At 34.7% G+C, this 18943-nt stretch overlaps 1 protein-coding gene and 1 pseudogene across 1 annotated transcript in view; one reads left to right on the top strand and one right to left on the bottom strand.

Annotated features, from left to right (window-relative positions):
- The window catches only part of LOC126753785 (lachesin-like), a 521130-nt pseudogene that overhangs the window by 44883 nt on the left and 457304 nt on the right, over positions 1-18943 (top strand).
- Positions 1-18943, bottom strand: part of LOC126753770 (opioid-binding protein/cell adhesion molecule homolog) — a 301684-nt gene that overhangs the window by 224391 nt on the left and 58350 nt on the right. The gene's annotated exons all lie outside the window — the stretch shown is intronic.

Genomic DNA, 18943 nt, shown 5'->3' with positions numbered 1-18943 from the left:
CAACTGTGTTGTTAGATATGTGCGGGAACAATTCAGTTTCGGCAGCTAACCAACGACGAATGAAATTTATCGTAAAAACGTGTAGCAAATCCGAATTACGAAGTCAACTCTTTGTTAGCTGACACGTTCTCCCCAAATGGCAACCGCTTGTTGGATTCGTTTCTTTAGAACAATAAGTTGATGATAATGGCAGTTACAGTGAATGTTGTTTTAATATTTTTGTAATCGAAAAATATGGATACCATGCAGAGGTTTTTAACATAGGTGGGTATAAATTTAAATTGACTTTATACAAGTATAAGTAAGACACAAGGTTAATAGTAATAAATAAATGTATGAAGATAAATTTAAAAATGATGAATATTGAGAATTAAGAGCATGAGGGTGCCATCCGTTTTCAGAGAGTGAGTGAATTAAACTTTAACTGAATTTGCATAACAGTAAAGATTGCTAAAGATATCTATATCTATTGAGAGAAATGCTTTTACTTTGATGGTTAACAGCGTGAGCGTTAGATTTTCAACATAAGAGAGTTAACTTAAACCGATTTAGTATAAGAGTAAAGGTTACTTGCGGTAAATAGATGTATGGAGAGGAAATTCGAAAGCACTTAAATTTTGGAAATTTAAACATAAGCTTGCACAGAATTTGTAGAGATTTTTAACATTAGCGTGTTAAGCAGTAACAGATTTTGTATAAGAGTATAAGAGTTACTGTCGATATATAAATATATAGGAATATTTTCGAAAGATGGTATCTGAATATTAATATAAGAGCGACCAGAGAGCGTGTGAAGAGTTTTAACATAAGTGAGTTAAAAATGAACCCATGTTGTATAAGAGCAAAAGTTACTAACGATATATAAATATATAGGAATTTTTTCGAAAAATGCTCATTTTAACAAAGAGCGGCCAGAGGGTTTGTAGAGAATTTTAACAGAGGGGAGATAAACATAAGTTAATTTTGTATAAGAGTAAGGGTTACTTTTAACATATAATGTTTGGGGAGTAGCTTCGAAAGATGCTAAAATTTTAAATCTTAACAACATGAACGTTAGGAGAGTTGGAATAGGTTTTTAGCAGAAGATAGTTTAACTTTAAATTTTCTAGCCGTAAATAAATGTATGGAGATTAATTTCGAAAGACATTAAATTTTTATGTTTAACAGCATGAGCTTGTAAAGATTTTTAACATAATCGAACATAAACCTAAACCGATTTTATATAAGGATAAATGTAGCAGTAAATAAAGGTATGAAGAGTAATTTCGAAGTGTTCTTATATTCTGTAGTTTAAATGCATTAGCATGAAGACGTTTTTGACATAACTGAGTATAAACCGAATTTGTAGAACAACGACTTCTCTTCTCTGCTAAACGTAAATATTGTTCAGCACGTGCAGGGTAAAGTCCTCTCTTGACAAAAATATACCAAATAGGCGAGATAAGCGGTGTTTACGCCAATAAAGAAGAAAAAGTGCAGTGCTCTGCATAACGAAACAGGTGCTGGTGCTGACTACTTTGAGAAATACATACATTTTTCCACACTTCAGAAATTTTATCTTCAGCGTCCAGTATTTATGTACATATTAAGAAGCTAAAACAGGCTCATTTGCTATTTTTGGTATAAAAGAATTTGAATTGAATAATCATAATTATCAGCTTCGTGAAGCAACGAAAAAATCAAACAAATTTTGGAGAGAATATAATTTGTTTCCATGCATGTTCCTTGCAATTTAGTCACTCTTTTCAAGTCTACCGGATAACAGATGCGCTTGATGTTAATGAATAGTTCGAAGTGATATGTGAAACTCTCGTACATTGCTACAGTTATGCTCCAGATATTGTAATAAGTCCATTAATGCTGGTATATTAGATTCTAACTAGACTGTTTAATTCGACAAAACTGCAATTCGGTATCATGACTATCGCATCTTTTATTAAATAAGCTTCTAAACATGTAAATGGAGTAATAAAATGTAAGGCAAGGCAAAACCCGGTTCTGTAAAGCCTCTGTTGAGTTTACGTATGAAAAATCTACTCACCAAAGTACCTATGTTAAAGTAAATAAGCTTAATGTAGGTCAGTTTTGTTTACCACCGGTCTGAGTGAGTTACATTCAATGAGAGTGTGACTAACAAAATTCGCCATAAATAATGCGAGCTGTGTAGTACGAAATTCGAATTCAGCTCAAAATAAGTATTTCTCTCAAGGAAATAATTTGCTATGTGGTCGAGTTTATAAAATGTACTCTTCAACTCAGTACTTATGTGAGTGTAAATGACTGAATGAGGAACTGTGTGCAAATAAAAAATAAATTAGAGGAAATTGGCTCTAAATATATGAGACAATAAAACAACTATGGATGTGATTGCAATAACTTTACAATTAATAGTGTTGTGTAGTGGTAGGGCTGTCCTACCAAAAAAGTGTCGGTATGTCACTCGTAACAAACACATGCATGTACACACATGCGCAAAGTCCAGATATGAAAACGAGTTTTGCGAAGAAAACAAACCTTTTGCCTGAATTTTTCCAGCACGTTGATCCTATTTATGTACGAATGCGTATATTGACTGCGTTCATATGATTCACCATGTCTTAATTCGGTCATTAAAAGTCTCTTTTGAGCGTATTTTCGAGAGAATACTATACACTCATAGATACGCATATAAATGTCACTACTGTCTCAAAAGTGGCAGATAAATCAATTTTGCTGCAGTGCATTTGAATGTTTGTATGTTTTGCAGTTAAACATAACAAGTTGGCAAATGCTTCTATGCATCTCTGCGGTTAGACTATAAATTGCTTAAGTGCAACTCATGAGCCTATTTTATGGCTAAGACAGAAAATTATGTTTTCAGTGTGGTGAATATGTCTACCAAAAGTAATTGAGCTCTTTGATGTAAGTATCAGTAAAATTCTACTTGAGAATGGCATGAGATCTTTCGATTGAGATAAATTACAGATTTTTGTTCCACCAGCCTCCGATTTGATTTCACTTCATGCTCGTAGAAGTTTTTTAGGAAATAATTCTTCTTATAAATATAAGTACATTCTATTGGGTCCTACTTGTATATGCTCCTTAAGCATATCATCCTTGCCACCTAGTTAGTTACTAGATATCATTGCGGTATGCGAAAAGCTAAACACCATTTATTGACGGGGACACTCTATAAGATTCTGTTAATTTTTGATAGATATTTCCGCCACCAGCCTGGAGCGTTGATATATTATTTTCAAATATTGGCACTTCATAAGAGAAGTTTACTGATTAACTTTTTATAATTGTAGAAGATTGTACTAAAATTTAAATATTTTTCTTAAATATTTTTTCATAATTTTATAATTACGAAAGTTTGGGCAAAGTGAGCTTTCCATTCCTGTTTACGTGAACACTACGAATTTAAAATGTATTGAAATGTCCGTGTCTAAGCGCCCAATGGCATATTATAATTGCTAAAAATTAAGCATGCAATCGTAAGCATTTCGAGACTAGTTTGAATGGCAGCTGTTCAAAAACTGTTAATTTGATTGTTCATATATGTATTGTTAGTTCAAATCAAGTGGTAATTTTCATTTGTGGGTGGCAATTTGAGTGAAACGATTTCGGGATACATGCAATCAATGGGTAGTTCAAGGTAGAAAATAATTATATACTTATTTGATATTCAAGGATAACATTTAATGTTGTGTATGCACTTGATTGAATACAATTAAAAATAACATTTGATAAGTTACTTTTTTATTTGAAAAAAGCATCGTGTACATAAGTTCAACGACTGAATCTGAATCAGTTCTGAATGAAACTGAAACACTAACTTCCAAAAATTGGGTTTCTTAGGTAGTAAACAAATTTATCCTAAATTTTAGGTTTCCACAAGTATATGTCTAATTTTTCCTTTATTTTGTCCTCACCTGCGTACAAATTAAAATAGTTTTACGCTAAAGTTCCATTCCATTTTCACGCGCACCATGATTTCAAAAAATTCAAAATGTGATGTAAAACGTTTTTATTTTCTACATGCATTATATTAATTTTGCCGTCGCCTGTGGAAGCATATTGTTACAAATGGAAATTGTAATGGAATAAAAAACTTAAGCGCTTGTGCAAAATAATAACATAATAATACAAGAAGAATGTGCTGCCTTTCACAGACAAAATGGATTAGTACTTGCATATTGCGGGAATTGTTCACAGCACTCTCCCAAACAGCCAAATTACAGTCATTTTTGCGCTAAAATGTACTTACATAATCATTTTTTCACTTTTTCCAAATTGTTGTATTTACTTAAGCTGAGTATTTTATTTTGCTTTGTATGCAAGCACGCACCATGAAACGTAATTTGGGTTTTCCTTTTCTGACAATTTTCTGCTCTTTTGCAATGTTCAATAAAAGAGAAAACTAAAATGCAAGGCGGCAAAATTATGGTCAAACTCACTTAAGACCTCAATCTACTGGCGCATGTACCCTTTACTCATATACGCACTTACAGACACATAAGTATACATATGTGTGCAATTATTATGAAGAGATACACTCTTGGAAGACTCGCACAAAATTTTATATGCCTTTCGTACGTGCATTTATCGCAGTTGACCTTTTTTTGCACACATCGCTTTTCGAGCGGTTTACTTGTAACAGTGAAGATATGTGACGTCGTTGGTGCACTCATTTTTGAAACGTGCTGAATATTAAATGTACATACATGTTGGCAAATATATCTACGTATTGTGTAGATTTTAACTTAGTACAATCAGCCTTGAACTTTTAAGCACGTTTTTTCGAGATGTACTATAATCATTTAAGATCTGATGAGCTTTGCGTACTTTGTAAATTATTGATTACAAGGTTATTGTATGACGTAATCAAGTTATCAACTATGACTTTGCGCAAACAATAGTAGGAATTTGTTCATATTATTAAACTTCTTAATTTATTCTTCAAAATCTACTTCATCCACTTTGTCCCCAGTACACGAATGTGTGTGGAAGGAAATCGAAAAAATTTAGTAATTTTGGAACCAATGCTGTTGTCATTTTACATAGAACCAAATGATCTTTCAAATTGGTTTTCTTGACCTTTGATTGTTAGTCGTCGATTCTCAAGCACCAGTTCCTTAATTTTATTGACGTGTTGAGCATCAGTTGATGTTGAGGACCGTCCTGGACGCGGTTCGTCGTCAACGCGTTCTCGACTCTCTTTGAATACAAAACACTTGCTCGCGACAAACAATTACTACCGGAGGTCTTTTCCATTATTCTAAACTTTTCGGCAACAGAAATTTTATTCCTCACACAAAATTCAAAGGAACTTGTTTGTTGCATAATTTCGCTCATTGCAAAAATCACTGAGCGCACTAATGATTGCTTTGATGTGACATTTCGACGAATGGGTTTTCACGCGTAATTTAACTTAAAAAGTCTTACTATTTTTGTAGTGCTGTAAAAAGTAGTCGATAATTGGACCGTTTGGTTGAAAGATATTTGAGTCAGTCGCGGCGGTCGCCGTCAGACACATATTTTTATAGCAAAGCTTAGTTCTTGGTCATAATATAAAACTATGTACGAGTGTGCAGCAAACTATGATTTTTAGATAGGACAACAATATTATTCTAAAACATATTTAATAATATAAAAGTCTTGCGGAATTTTTATTGAATTTTTTAATTTTTTTTTTGAAATTGAAATGAATTTTTGATCACTCATGCCCAGCTCTTGACCGATGCTACGGCTGCTACTATGCCGGTCTCTTTCGACAAATGCAGCGATTTTATCGCAATTTTCGACGACAGGCTTGCGCATCTTCGACCATCTCTACACCAGAACGAAAACTTTGAAACCATCGTTGTGCGGTGGAAATAGAAACTGTATCGGGTCCATAAACTGCACAAATTTTATTGGCGGCTTGAGATGCATTTTTGCCTTTATCGTAGTAGTACTGTAAAATATGCCGTATTTTCTCTTTATTTTGCTCCATGTTTGCGACACTATAACTCACGAACGACTTAAAAGAAACGACAATCAATCAAACATGTGTTAGCGCGTGAAATGAGCTTTCCAAAAAGGTATAGCATGACCCGATGTGACGAATAAAACTAGAACTACGCGCTTTCAGCGCCAACGACCAAAGTAGCAAAGGTGCTTTTCCAATGAAGGAACAGTACAATAAATCTTCTGACCTGTTTTTGTCTTAAAATTTGTGTTATTTGCTTTGTCGCCCTTTCACTACAATCACATGTGATAGCTTCTTTTTTTGCTTTTCTCACTTTGTGCCACAAATAGTCGATGGAATGCAACTTATATCGTTTATGATGCTTTCATCATATATCTATTCGAGTTCGCAAAGTTTTGACCCATAAAAATATGACTGTCTGTCTCACTGCTTGCTTCTGGCTATTTTTTTCAGATTTTTCCGAACAACTTTCGAGGATGTAACGGGTGATGCAAGCAAAGATACTTTTTCCAATAACTTTTGTTTGGTAGATCTCGCGTGAGTGCCGTCAAGCCGTTAGGTTACTTTTGTTCAGAATTGTTTGGCGTTTACAAATCATTCAACTTTATTATTATCTCTCAACTTATGGTCAGCATAATCGGCCAATTGTGCGTACTATTCGTCACACCTAATTATATATAGAAAATACAATTGTTTAGTGTGGTTTGTAGGCAGGTGGAATCATCAATCCATATTTCTTCAAAAATGATGCCGGTGAGAACGGCCGGCGACCTTAATCGCGCTACGATAACCCACTATTTTATGCCTGAAATTGCTCGTGATCTCGGCAACATTTGATTTCAACAAGACCGCCTCTTCCCAACCATCGCATCAATCAATGGATTTGTTGAGAGAAGACTTTGATGTGAATTTAATTTCACATTTTGGGTCGGTCGATTGCTCACAAAATCATGGGATATCACACCGTTGGATCTCACTCCTGTGGTGATATGTAAAGTCTAAAGTCTAAGGGGGCATCTCAATTCGTAACTTGGAGCAAAAGAACTCACGCATCATTCGCCAGTTATCAATGGAAACACACGAATAAGTCATCAAAAATTGAACTCAATGGACTGACCATATGAAATTGAAAGACATTTGAAAGAGATAATCTTCGAAAAATAAATGCTAAAGCATTTTCCTTCGAATGATAACAAACATTCTCAATTAGATTTGAATCTTCTGTGTTTTTTATTTAAAAAGTAGAGAAATTAAACCTGAAAAATGTTCTCACTTTTATTTGTTTTTTTGTTTTTCTTTCAGTTAGCTTAGAAATATAATAGTTTTAGAGACGTTAGGTTATAAAAAAAATTAAGACTTTGAATTTTTTCCAAGAATTGTTCTTCTCTACACCTTTACGAATCTATGCATATATGTAATTTTCAAATCCACAACTAAAATAGTTTTATTTCCTGTTAAGAGTACAGATGGCTGTGCTGAAAGAATCTTGATGGATCCGAGTGTCAGTGGCAAAAAAGTGATTTTTTTAATGATATAAAGAATATATTGTTTTAATTAAACTAAACAAATTTTTAAGCAAACGGTCAACAAGGAGTTCTATTTGACCGTATTGTGGGAGAATAACACATGGGTTTTACTCGATTATAATGCACCTTCGCATCGAGCCACGATTGCGAGCGAATTTAACGGTAAAAACGCAATGAATACCACCGATAAACCAACGTTTTCACCATATTTGGCTTCGTATGATTTTTTCTTTAAATATATCTTATATTTAAAATATACTTCAACCAACCTGGCCAAAAAAATATGCCTGCTCTTATGTTTTGAAATATGACTTGAATTATTACCGCCAAACAATAATCTCAATTTCTTATTTTACTGCTTTTGAAATTTTTGCTTCCGAGCTTCTAGAAAAATATTTGCTTCATAAACAGCGCACATCTGTTGCTGACAACTTGCCACATTTATTAGCTACCCAATTAAATGACTTTTATAAAATGGAAATATGCTCGAAAAATAAAGCAATAGAAAACTGAAAATCTTTTAAAAACCTAACAAATATACATATTTACTTTACGAAATCTCAGGATTGATTTCAAAATAAATGCCACTAGTGGCATCATAAATTATTCGTATTTATGGAGACTATCTTAATTAACACAATTAATATCCCTTATTTGGGAGTTTACGTAACTTGTATGTACATACATTAATATGTAAAGGTCTATGATCTTTCAAGAAAATTTTATTAGTATGTATAACTATCGTATTCATCCTTACTGATGCCCCGCAATTTTCAGTTTTTGCTGAGTACCTTATAAATTCTGGTACAAACCACTTGGTACTGTATGAACGTTTGGTACACTTGATGTACAAGTACACTCCCGCTCATAAAAAACTGGCTGCAAATATTTTCTTAGTTGTGTGATTGTTTGGGTATTTTTGAAAACCCCGTTAAATGCCAAAACATATATTGATTTTTATACTCTCGCAACAATGTTGCTAAGGAGAGTATTATAGTTTTGTTCACATAACGGTTGTTTGTAAGTCCTAAAACTAAAAGACTCAGATATAGGGTCATATATACCAGTAGAGTAGAGTCGAAATCCGGATTCTGTCTGTCCGTCCGTCCGTCTGTCCGTCCGTCCGTCTGTCGTCCGTCCGTCCGTGCAAGCTGTAACTTGAGTAAAAATTGAGATATCATGATGAAACTTGGTACACGTATTCCTTGGCTCCATAAGAAGGTTAAGTTCGAAGATGGGCAAATCGGCGAACTGCCACGCCCACAAAAATGGCGGAAACCGAAAACCTATAAAGTGTCATAACTAAGCCATAAATAAAGATATTAAATGAAATTTGGCACAAAGAATCGCATTAGGGAGGGGCATATTTGGACGCAATTTTTTTGGAAAAGGGGGCGTGGCCCCGCCCCCTACTAAGTTTTTTGTACATATCTCAGAAACTACTATAGCTATGCCAATCAAACTCTACAGAGTCGTTTTCTTCAGGCATTTCTATATACAGTTCAAAAATGGAAGAAATCGGATAATAACCACGCCCACCTCCCATACAAAGGTTATTTTGAAAATCACTAAAAGTCCGTTAACCGACTAACAAAAAACGTCAGAAACACTAAATTTTACGGAAGAAATGGCAGAAGAAAGCTGCACCCAGGCTTTTTTTAAAAATTGAAAATGGGCGTGGCCTCGCCCACTTATGGACCAAAAACCATATCTGAGGAACTACTGGACCGATTTCAATGAAATTCGGTATGTAATATTTTCTTAACACCCTGATGACATGTACGAAATATGGGTGAAATCGGTTCACAACCACGCCTTCTTCCAATATAACGCTATTTCGAATTCCATCTGATGCCTTCTCTGTATAATACATATATACATTAGGAACCAATGATGATAGCGGAATAAAACTTTACAAAAATAGGGTATTTGAAAAATATATAAATGACGTATAATGAAATCTCGATTATCACTTTATCATGCGAGAGTATAAAATGTTCTGTGACACCCGAACTTAGCCCTTCCTTACTTGTTTTGTTTGTTGTTGATACTAGATTGGAAAAATTTAATTTGATTTATTACTATATTCAGTGACTGGTGAAGTAAGTAAATTTAAAGTAAAAACGATGGTTTTGACTATAAAGCAGGAAATAAACATTATTGTGTTTAAACAGAAAACAGATGACAACTGTTTTTAAAGCGTTGGTTAAAAACGAATCATCAATAGTGAGAGTTTGGGAGAAAATACGTGAAAACTGGCAGTGGCCTCCGCCAAACGGAAAGTCGAAGGAGAACGAATCAATGAGAAGACAGAGACTTAGTGGTAGTAGACCGTAGAGAGACCGCTTTAGAACTGATCGAGAATTGATGGAGAGCTTAAAGATGCTCACCAAATTGAACTAACTTTAAAAATGAATTGAAAGAAAATAATTTGATTGACCGAATAACTGCGAAACTGCGAAAAACTCCGTGTCTTACGGCAAAAATGCGCCTTACCCGCTAAATTGGTGAAAGGAGAGCACAAATTGTTATTCAAAGTTATAGTGTTGTCGAAATATCAATACTAGGCATTACTGTAAGCTTAGCAGCGTGCGCAGAAATAGTAAGGAATGTTGTTTACCTAACATCGAGCCTTTAACTGATCATGTGGGAAAAGTAATTCCTCAAAATGATTTTGTACCGTGTCACCGCTCAAAGTTTATGCAGATAACATTAATATTTCGACCATGCCCCCAAGTGTTATAATGGTGAAAGGTGACCACGCCCACTTTTATAAATTATGTAAATTTTTGCGTCAAACCAAAATATAAAGAAAACACTTTATCCGTATTAAGTATAAGATTTAAAATCAGTTTGGTCGTATAAAATACGTTTTTTTTTACCATCTTCTATATTGAGTTTATGTCAAAGAAAACTTAGTTTTTACTTTTTACCTATTTAAGCGAATTTTAAATCGCTCCAAATGGATTCTTATATATCTAATTAGATTCTTTATTAAGTAATCAAGTAACTTAAAGCAAAATATCACACAAAACAAATAACGAAGAGTAATATAATCGGACATTTCACATTCTTACAAATTGTAAGGATTAAAGCCAGAGAAGTTCCTTCAGGTACATAAGGCCTGTTGGTAACAATGGGGTCGGGAGCGAGGTTTCATCTGATTTTAAGACATTCAAGCACGAATATGTACCGTTATAAGAAAAACACGCTCTCTCAATTTAATTAAGCCAACACAAAATCCTATATTTCTCTCGCTTAGTTTGAAGTGATACATGAAAATAAAAAGCTTATTTACGTTTGGTGGTTTTGTATTAAAAACTGAAGCATCACGAAGGGTCAGTAACAAAACAATTGAGAAATAGCGGACACCCCAATGTATTTTATGTTCTCGTTTCCCTGAAAAGCAAGCGCACGTTTAGTTGTTTTTAGGTCCATTTCAGCTGATACTTTTTCCCGTAGATTTGATATAATTTGTATCATTTTCAGTTAGATATTTCGCCATATACATATGTATGTCACAATTCAGCATAACGAATCAATTTGTTTCACATCATTAATATATCCATATATTATAAAATAAGAATGTGATAGACTTACCGAGTAGAAATATGGACATATAATTAAACATGAGAATTTTGCATTAAATTTAAATATTAAAGGGGAAGGATGAAAAAGAAAGCAGTAAAGGAGTACGCAAAAGCAAAAACCAAGCAAATATACCTAATATTATACCTAAATCACAGCAGCACTTGGCTTTTTTTTCATTTCTATTAATTATTATAGCACAAATAGTAATTACTCTAATTAATAAAACGCAACGTATGCATAGCGGGTGAGCAACGTAAAGGAAGACCGCTGGAAACGACTGTCAACAGAAGACATAGCGGGTTTTTGCACAACTTGGTAAGAGTATCCGGTAGGCAAATTGTCCATGCTTCCGCTTGTCTTTTTTTTAGCAGAAAGAAGCATCAAAAGCCGGAGTGCAGAAATTAAATCACTATATCTAACCTACTACCAACTCATATCTCTTCCACGGAACAAACGAATTAAGTATTACTTCGGGGTGCTTCCGTAAATGTTTTCCATTTTTGTGTTTTTGTTTTTTGTTAAATTAGTGAGCTTAGTTCGAAGAACAACGAAGCGGCAGGGGCCGCGGGATTTCCGGCCGAGCTATTCAAACACGGCGGCGAAGAACTGATAAGGAGCATGTATCAGCTTCTTTGTAAAATATGGTCGGACGAAAGCATGCCCAACTATTGGAATTTAAGTGTGCTATGCCTAAACCATAAAATAGGAGACCCCACAATCTGCGCCAACTACCGTGGGATAAGCCTCCTCACCATCGCGTATAAGATTCTATCGAACGTAATGTGTGAAAGATTAAAGCCCATCGTCAACAAACTGATTGGAACTTATCAGTGTGGCTTTAGAACTGGAAAATCAACAACCGACCAGATATTCACCATGCGTCAAATTTTGTATCCCGTGAAAGGAGAATCGACACACACCACTTCTTCGTCGATTTCAAAGCTGCTTTCGACAGCACGAAAAGGAGCTGCCTTTATTAGACAAGGAAGCAAAAGAAATGGGTCTGGCAGTGAACGAGGGTAAGACGAAATATCTCCTGTAATCAAACAAACAGTCGTCGCACTCTCGACTTGGCTCTCATGTCACTGTTGACAGTCATAACTTTGAAGTCGTAGATAATTTCGTCTATCTTGGAACCAGCATAAACACCACCAACAACGTCAGCCTAGAAATCCAACGCAGGATAACTCTTGCCAACAGGTGCTACTTCGGACTGAGTAGGCAATCGAGGAGCAAAGTCCTCTCTCGACAAACAAAAACCAAACTCTATAAGTCACTCATAATTCCCGTCCTGCTATATGGTGCAGAGGCTTGGACGATGTCAACAACGGATGAGTCGACGTTGCGAGTTTTCGAGAGAAAACTTCTGCGAAAGATTTATGGTCCTTTGCGCGTTGGCCGCGGCGAATATCGCATTCGATGGAACGATGAGCTGTGCGAGATATATGACGCCATTGACATAGTTCAGCGAATTAAAAGACAGCGGCTTCGCTGGCTAGGTCATGTTGTTCGGATGGATGAAAACACTCCAGCTCTGAAAGTATTCGACGCAGTACCCGCCAGGGGAAGCAGAGGAAGAGGAAGACCTCCACTGCGTTGGAAGGACCAAGTGGAGAAGGATCTGGCTTCGCTTGGAATATCCAATTGGCGCCACGTAGCGAAAAGAAGAAACGACTGGCGCGCGGTTGTTAACTCGGCTATAATCGCGTAAGTGGTGTCTACGCCAATTAAGAAGAAGAAGAAGGCACGGTAAGGTACTCTATATCGAGTGGAGTACCACAAGGCTCGGTTTAAGGCCACCTACTACGGAACGTAATGTATGATAGGGTGCTGGAGACACAACCAAAAGCCGTTGAATTAATTGCATACGCAGACGGTTTTAGTGTGAAAGCAGTAGCTAAACACCCAGCTGACCTCCGGAGCAAATACAATGAGTGCATAAATGGTCTGCGTCAATGAGTTTAAAACTGGCTGAGCTAAAGACAGAAGTCTTGCTCATACCTGTAAGTACTAGAAAAGTGGAAGAAAGTGTTAGATTGATTCACAGCAACAACTGAAGTATCTGGGAGTAATAATATATTCAAGGCTCAAATTTAAGGATTATCTAGAATAAACTGCAGGTAAAGCCAATAAAATCCTAAACGCCTTAACAAGAATGATTGCAAATAAAGACAGCCGGCGATTTTTACTCGCAAAAATAACGAGATCGGTTATATTATATGCGGCTCTAATATGGATCCAGGCGCAAGGCATTAAAGTATATGCTAGGAAAATTAGCGCAGACTGTCATGACTAAGAAATATCAGTTCTTTCCGAACAATATCAAGCGATGCCGAAGAAGTAATAGCCAGATTAATACAAGCGGGTATACAAGTTATAAAACCCGTCTATAGGGGCCAAAATAGAAGATAGAGGCAAAAGCTTAACAATATGGCAGCAGTGGTGGGAAATCTTACTCAAAGAACGGTGAACCCACAGACTGACACCCGAATTCCACCTCACCCAAATACTAAGGGTACTTTACATGGGCGCTTTAAAAGCTACCTGTACAGATTTCATCACGACATTAAACCGAATTATTCACCGTGTTCAGAGTGCTTTGAAGACTCTGAGCATTTATTCTTTTATTGCCCTCGGTTTTTAAGTACAAGTAGTTTGACAACACTCTACTGAAAAATTGTCAGTGAAGCAGCAGCCTCAATCATAACAAAATTGAGATGTATAGAGCAGATTAGGCGTCCGTCAGCCAGTGAAATAAAGGAGACTTAAATGTCTTATCACTAACACAAAGTAATATTTAATCAGGTGATTCGTGGCAGAGTCTGGAATTGGGAGTAGATTAGCGGATTGAAGTTCCACATTTAGAGTAGCCTAAAAAACAATATCGCACTGGATCGTGATTGTGTTGAACATCAGATCGTTCTGACTCTTGTAGTAATTTAATTGGTTAAAAATACTACAACGACAGTTCAGATAAAAAATGTATTTGTTCTATATTTCAGCCAATCTGCCCAAAAAATGTACCTGGTGTTAAGCTTGACTTGATTTATTACCGCTAAACAACAATCACAAATTCTTATTTTACCATATCTTGAAAACATTGCTTCCGACATTCTTGAAAATGGTTTGCTTCATAAACGGCGCCCATCTGTTGCTGACAACTTGACACATTTATTAGCTACCCAAAAGAGTGCCTTTCATAAATTGGAAATGCTCTCGAAAAATGAAGCAATAAGAAACTGCAAATCATTTGATAGCATAACAAATATATTTATTTTACGAAATGTCAGTTACAATTATAAATTATACAAATATTTGAAGCAAAATTTTGGTTAAATTCGTCAACAGCAATTGCCACATAATTACCATCATGTACAGTGGCAATTGTACAAGTGTACAATTGGCCATCTATTTTAATTTACACAATTAATATTACTTTTCCATGAGTTAACGTAAAAAATGTGTGTAAAAATTTATATGTACATGCATGAATATGTAAAGGTTCTAATGAGGTTTTAAGAAAACTGTATTAGAATGTATTATTAGGATGTTGGTTTTTTTTTTGTTGACGCCTCAGAATTTTAAGTTTTTGCTAACTGCCTTGTAAATTCTGGTAGTTCATACGAAATGGTACTGTATGAATGCTTAGTGCACTTGATGTACACGCCCTGCCATAAAAAATGATTGAAAATGTTTTTGCAATTGTGTGATTTTTAGGGTTTTTGCGAAAACCCCCTTACCAAATGACAAGAATTTTCATTTTCCAATATTTGTTGATTTAGAGTAAAATTTAATTCAATTGAATATTACGTTGAGTAACAGATGAATTAAATTTAAAGTGAAAACGATGGTTTTGACTATAAAGCAGGAAATAGATATTATTATGTTAAAAAAGAAAAAAACAGATGACAAATGTTCTCAAAGAGTTAGATGTAACAAATCATCAATAGCGAGAGTTTTAAGCAAAATATCTGAGCAGTGATAGTGTACTCCGCCAGCCTGGAAGTGGACGTCGAAGGAGAACGAATCAATCGGAAGACAGGGATTTACTGCTAATATCTCTGAAGGACCGCTTTAAAAGTGCCGCAGAAAGTGCTGGAGAGCTTCAAGATGGTCACCAAATGGAACTAACTGTCAAACGTCAACTGAAAAAACATAATTTGAATGACCGAAAAAATTAAAAATTCCATGTTTTACAGCAAAAATGCCTCTCACCCGTCTAAAATAGTGAAAGAAAACAACAAGTCCTCATTCAAAGTTATGATTACAGTCAAATAATTACTATATAATATACCCAAATGACACCAACACTTGAATTTTTTCATTTGTGTTAATTATTATAGAACAAATTGTAATTAATATGATTAACAAAGGGCAAGCTTGCACACCGGATGAGCAACGCAAAGGAAGGCAACAGGAAAAAAACTGAACACGCGTCAGAGGGGTTATTTTTTTACACAACATAGTAAGAGTAACCGGTAGAGAAGTTGTGCGTATTTCCGTTGCTATTTTGTTATAGTAGGAGAAAGCAGCTAACGCCGGAGTGTGGAGCTTTAATCCGCTAAATCTAACCTTCTCTCAACTCATATCTCTCCCACGGAATCACCGGAAAGAGGAAGACTGCACTATACTAACAGTGTTATGGAGTAACTAGTGAGCTGAGTAGTATCATAGGACTAATGAATGGTAAATTTTGGAGCCGAAAATTAATATTAAATTAGTATATTGAGATCATTTAGGCATACTATATTAGGCTTATCATTGAGAGAAAGATATACCTGCAACCCAGATTAAAAACATATCTAAGTAAGTGGGACAGAGGCAATAAAATTTGCATAAATTACACACTTGTTGAACTTACAAACATAATAAAACCAATGGAGAGCGAGGCAGATTTTGTGAGGATAAAAATAACCGCTGGAACCATAAAAATGTCTCAAATCTCGGCGCTCATGCGTCTGTGTACAGCACTACTATTACACTAGGTATTACAAAGATTTTGTTCTCACACAGTACACAACAGTTCAAAATTGATATTGGTGGTTTTATTTTTCACGTAGGTAAATACCGTTCCATGAGTATAAAAAGTGTTAGTTATCATAACTATTCGAGGCGTTGTAAACATGAGCTTGTTGGCTATCAAAATATGTATTGCCACAGTTAAGCTTTAGTGAAAATATACACAATATCAACATACTATATGTATTTGTCACTAGAAACAATGCCGCAATAAGCAATAAAAATATTTCGTTACAAGCTAACGAACGATGGATGAATTTTTGCATAAAAAGTTTGAAATATGGAAATATCTTACATGTTGTCAATATATTGGTGGCTAACCGAATCCGCTTCCCATAAATTCCACTCGCGTTGGCGGTTAAAGGATTGCAATAGTCCAACATGTTTGAATGTGTAAGCTTTGATATAATTTGTGGTTCCCTTATGGCTTTCAGCTGCCAGCTTTATCATATGCAATAGCCAGGAGTGGATAGGCTGGGTTGCAAACGAAATTATTTAGAGTTTTTCTTAGTTGAATGAAGTTAAGTAAACATATTTTTTCGTCCAACCGCTTTCATTAAAACAACATCGTTTATGAAGACCTAACTACTTACCGTAAGATAAAATATAGATACCGCCACAAATATTACATTTTTGGCGGATAAATAACATTGAAGTTCGTCCGAATTCGTTAAAAATATTTTTCACCCTTGGTTAACATATAATCGCCCGAATGTATTCAAACGTTCACACAATAAAACAAAGGCCGAAAAATCCAGCTTAAATGTCGAACTCATATGTTACGTTCGTGCAGGAGACATTAAGACGGGTTCACGAATGTGCGTGCAATCTTAGAAGATTTATTAGTTGCCATATGGGCTAAATCGACAACACGTAAATTAAATATAAAAGTAAAAGACAGGTCTCTTGATACAGAAAAATAAAACACGAGATTATTATAATTAATTTCTCTTTCAAAATATTCCTTACTATTTCTATGTTTTGTGGTAATCATTGGGCACACATGCAATGTGTGCACTAACTAATACTCACTTTGAACACACTGTAAGAGTGTGTGAATGCACAGTAGGGTGGGTTAAGATAATGAATATTTGTTCCGCTGAGTTTACTTAAAAACAGATTCTTGGCCAACTCTTAGAAAATCTCTCCAAGCAGGAGTTCTTAATGCAACTGAAAGGATCTACCCCTAATAGTTTTCTATTTTCGTTTTACAAAAATTCAAATCTATTTCAACCACTTGAAAAGAATCACATTTCCAATGTTCACGGTTAAAGTTTGTTTATTGTAAGACAAGTTTTCTTAGGAAATTTATAACACAATGAATAAATCTTTAAATATCGGAGAGCTCATGTTCATGAAAATTGCTGCTATTCAAAATGGTCTCTTATAATTTTCGATTAAATTAAGCTGTTACGAGATATTCTGCGTCAAAGAGCAGAGCGTGACACAAAATATTTTTTACAATCAAATATAAAATAAATTTTTTTAAATTAAGAGGTGTCTAATAACCTATTTTTCAGAATACCAACCGAAAAAAGTCATTTTATTTTTACCCACGATATGTACAGGGCGTATGAATAATATTCGTACGTTGAGGGTTCACTTATACTGCCAACTAAATGAATGTGCTAACAATAAATGAACGACCAAATGTTTGTTATTAATTACTTTATTACTCTAAATGGATTACTTGAGATTAATTTTGCGAAACGGATGAAAGAGGAGATTGGATAACACCAACTCATGCTAACGTTCACTTAGTGTTACTGCGTTAGCACGTACGCAATGATGGTTAATACGGTACAGCTGTTGTATCACAGCATCGCTAACTACTCATTAGCCACAATAGTAGTTACATCAAACTCATCGTGTTTATGCTTGTTGGACGAATACTTAAATATTTTGCATTTTATATACAAATTCCGGGAACTTTTTTGTCACAAAGTATAATTCGTAAAACATTTTACAGAATATCGAAATAAGTTTTTTCTTGTTCACCTTCCTATTAGCACTAGTATGCTTTGTTTTTTATGGGAATCGGAACCACCTTAAGGTAGACTTGGTCCTACATATGTTTAATACAATAATTAGCCACCTTAATTTGCGCCTCTAGATGAAAACACTAATATGTTTACTTAATTAATATTACATTGTTCTTAAATACTTGCAGATATGTATATATCAGCAGATATTTTGCTCTAATGGCAAATAATTTAAACTTAGAGACCAGTAAATTTCGACAATATATAATTTCTATGTATTATTGAATACATGTGTATTTAAAATAAACGAGGCTATTGCAAGTTTTCGCCAGATTTTATCCATTTTAGGCACAAATATACACCGAAAAACACGTTCTCTCAATTTCTTTTAAATAGTACCTACATTGGTCGATATACATGTGGTAAAAGTAAAACTGAAGTTCTTAAATCTTCACTTATATATACACTAGCTGGCAATGGCTGCGCGAGGCTTCGCCACGCCCGTCAAAATATGCAAAATAAAAAAAATATTAATAAAACAAAAAATAAACTTAAATCTTTGGAGTGTTCTTTAGTTCAACTTAATCTTTAACATTTACAACTGATTCCAACAAAGCAATTTAACGGAATAGTTATATTTTTAATTTCAGTTATGCCTAAAGCTAAGTTAAATAAAAAAACTTAAGTAATCTCGTAGATTTTTATTGTTCATCAGTAAGCAAAATATTTTTAGAAGAGATTTTATTTTAATTCTTTATTTGTTTTATGACAATTAAAGCGTTAGTTTCAAAATTTCTCAGTCTTTATGAACTGGCTTGACTGCAAAGAAAAGAATTCTTAAGTGAAAAGCTGCATAAAAACTAAAATTAAAT

This window comes from Bactrocera neohumeralis, chromosome 3, assembly GCF_024586455.1.
Source record: "Bactrocera neohumeralis isolate Rockhampton chromosome 3, APGP_CSIRO_Bneo_wtdbg2-racon-allhic-juicebox.fasta_v2, whole genome shotgun sequence".
Classification (NCBI taxonomy): domain Eukaryota; kingdom Metazoa; phylum Arthropoda; class Insecta; order Diptera; family Tephritidae; genus Bactrocera; species Bactrocera neohumeralis.
The sequence above is the reverse complement of the archived record's forward strand: the minus strand, read 5'-3'. Positions and strand labels throughout refer to the sequence as shown.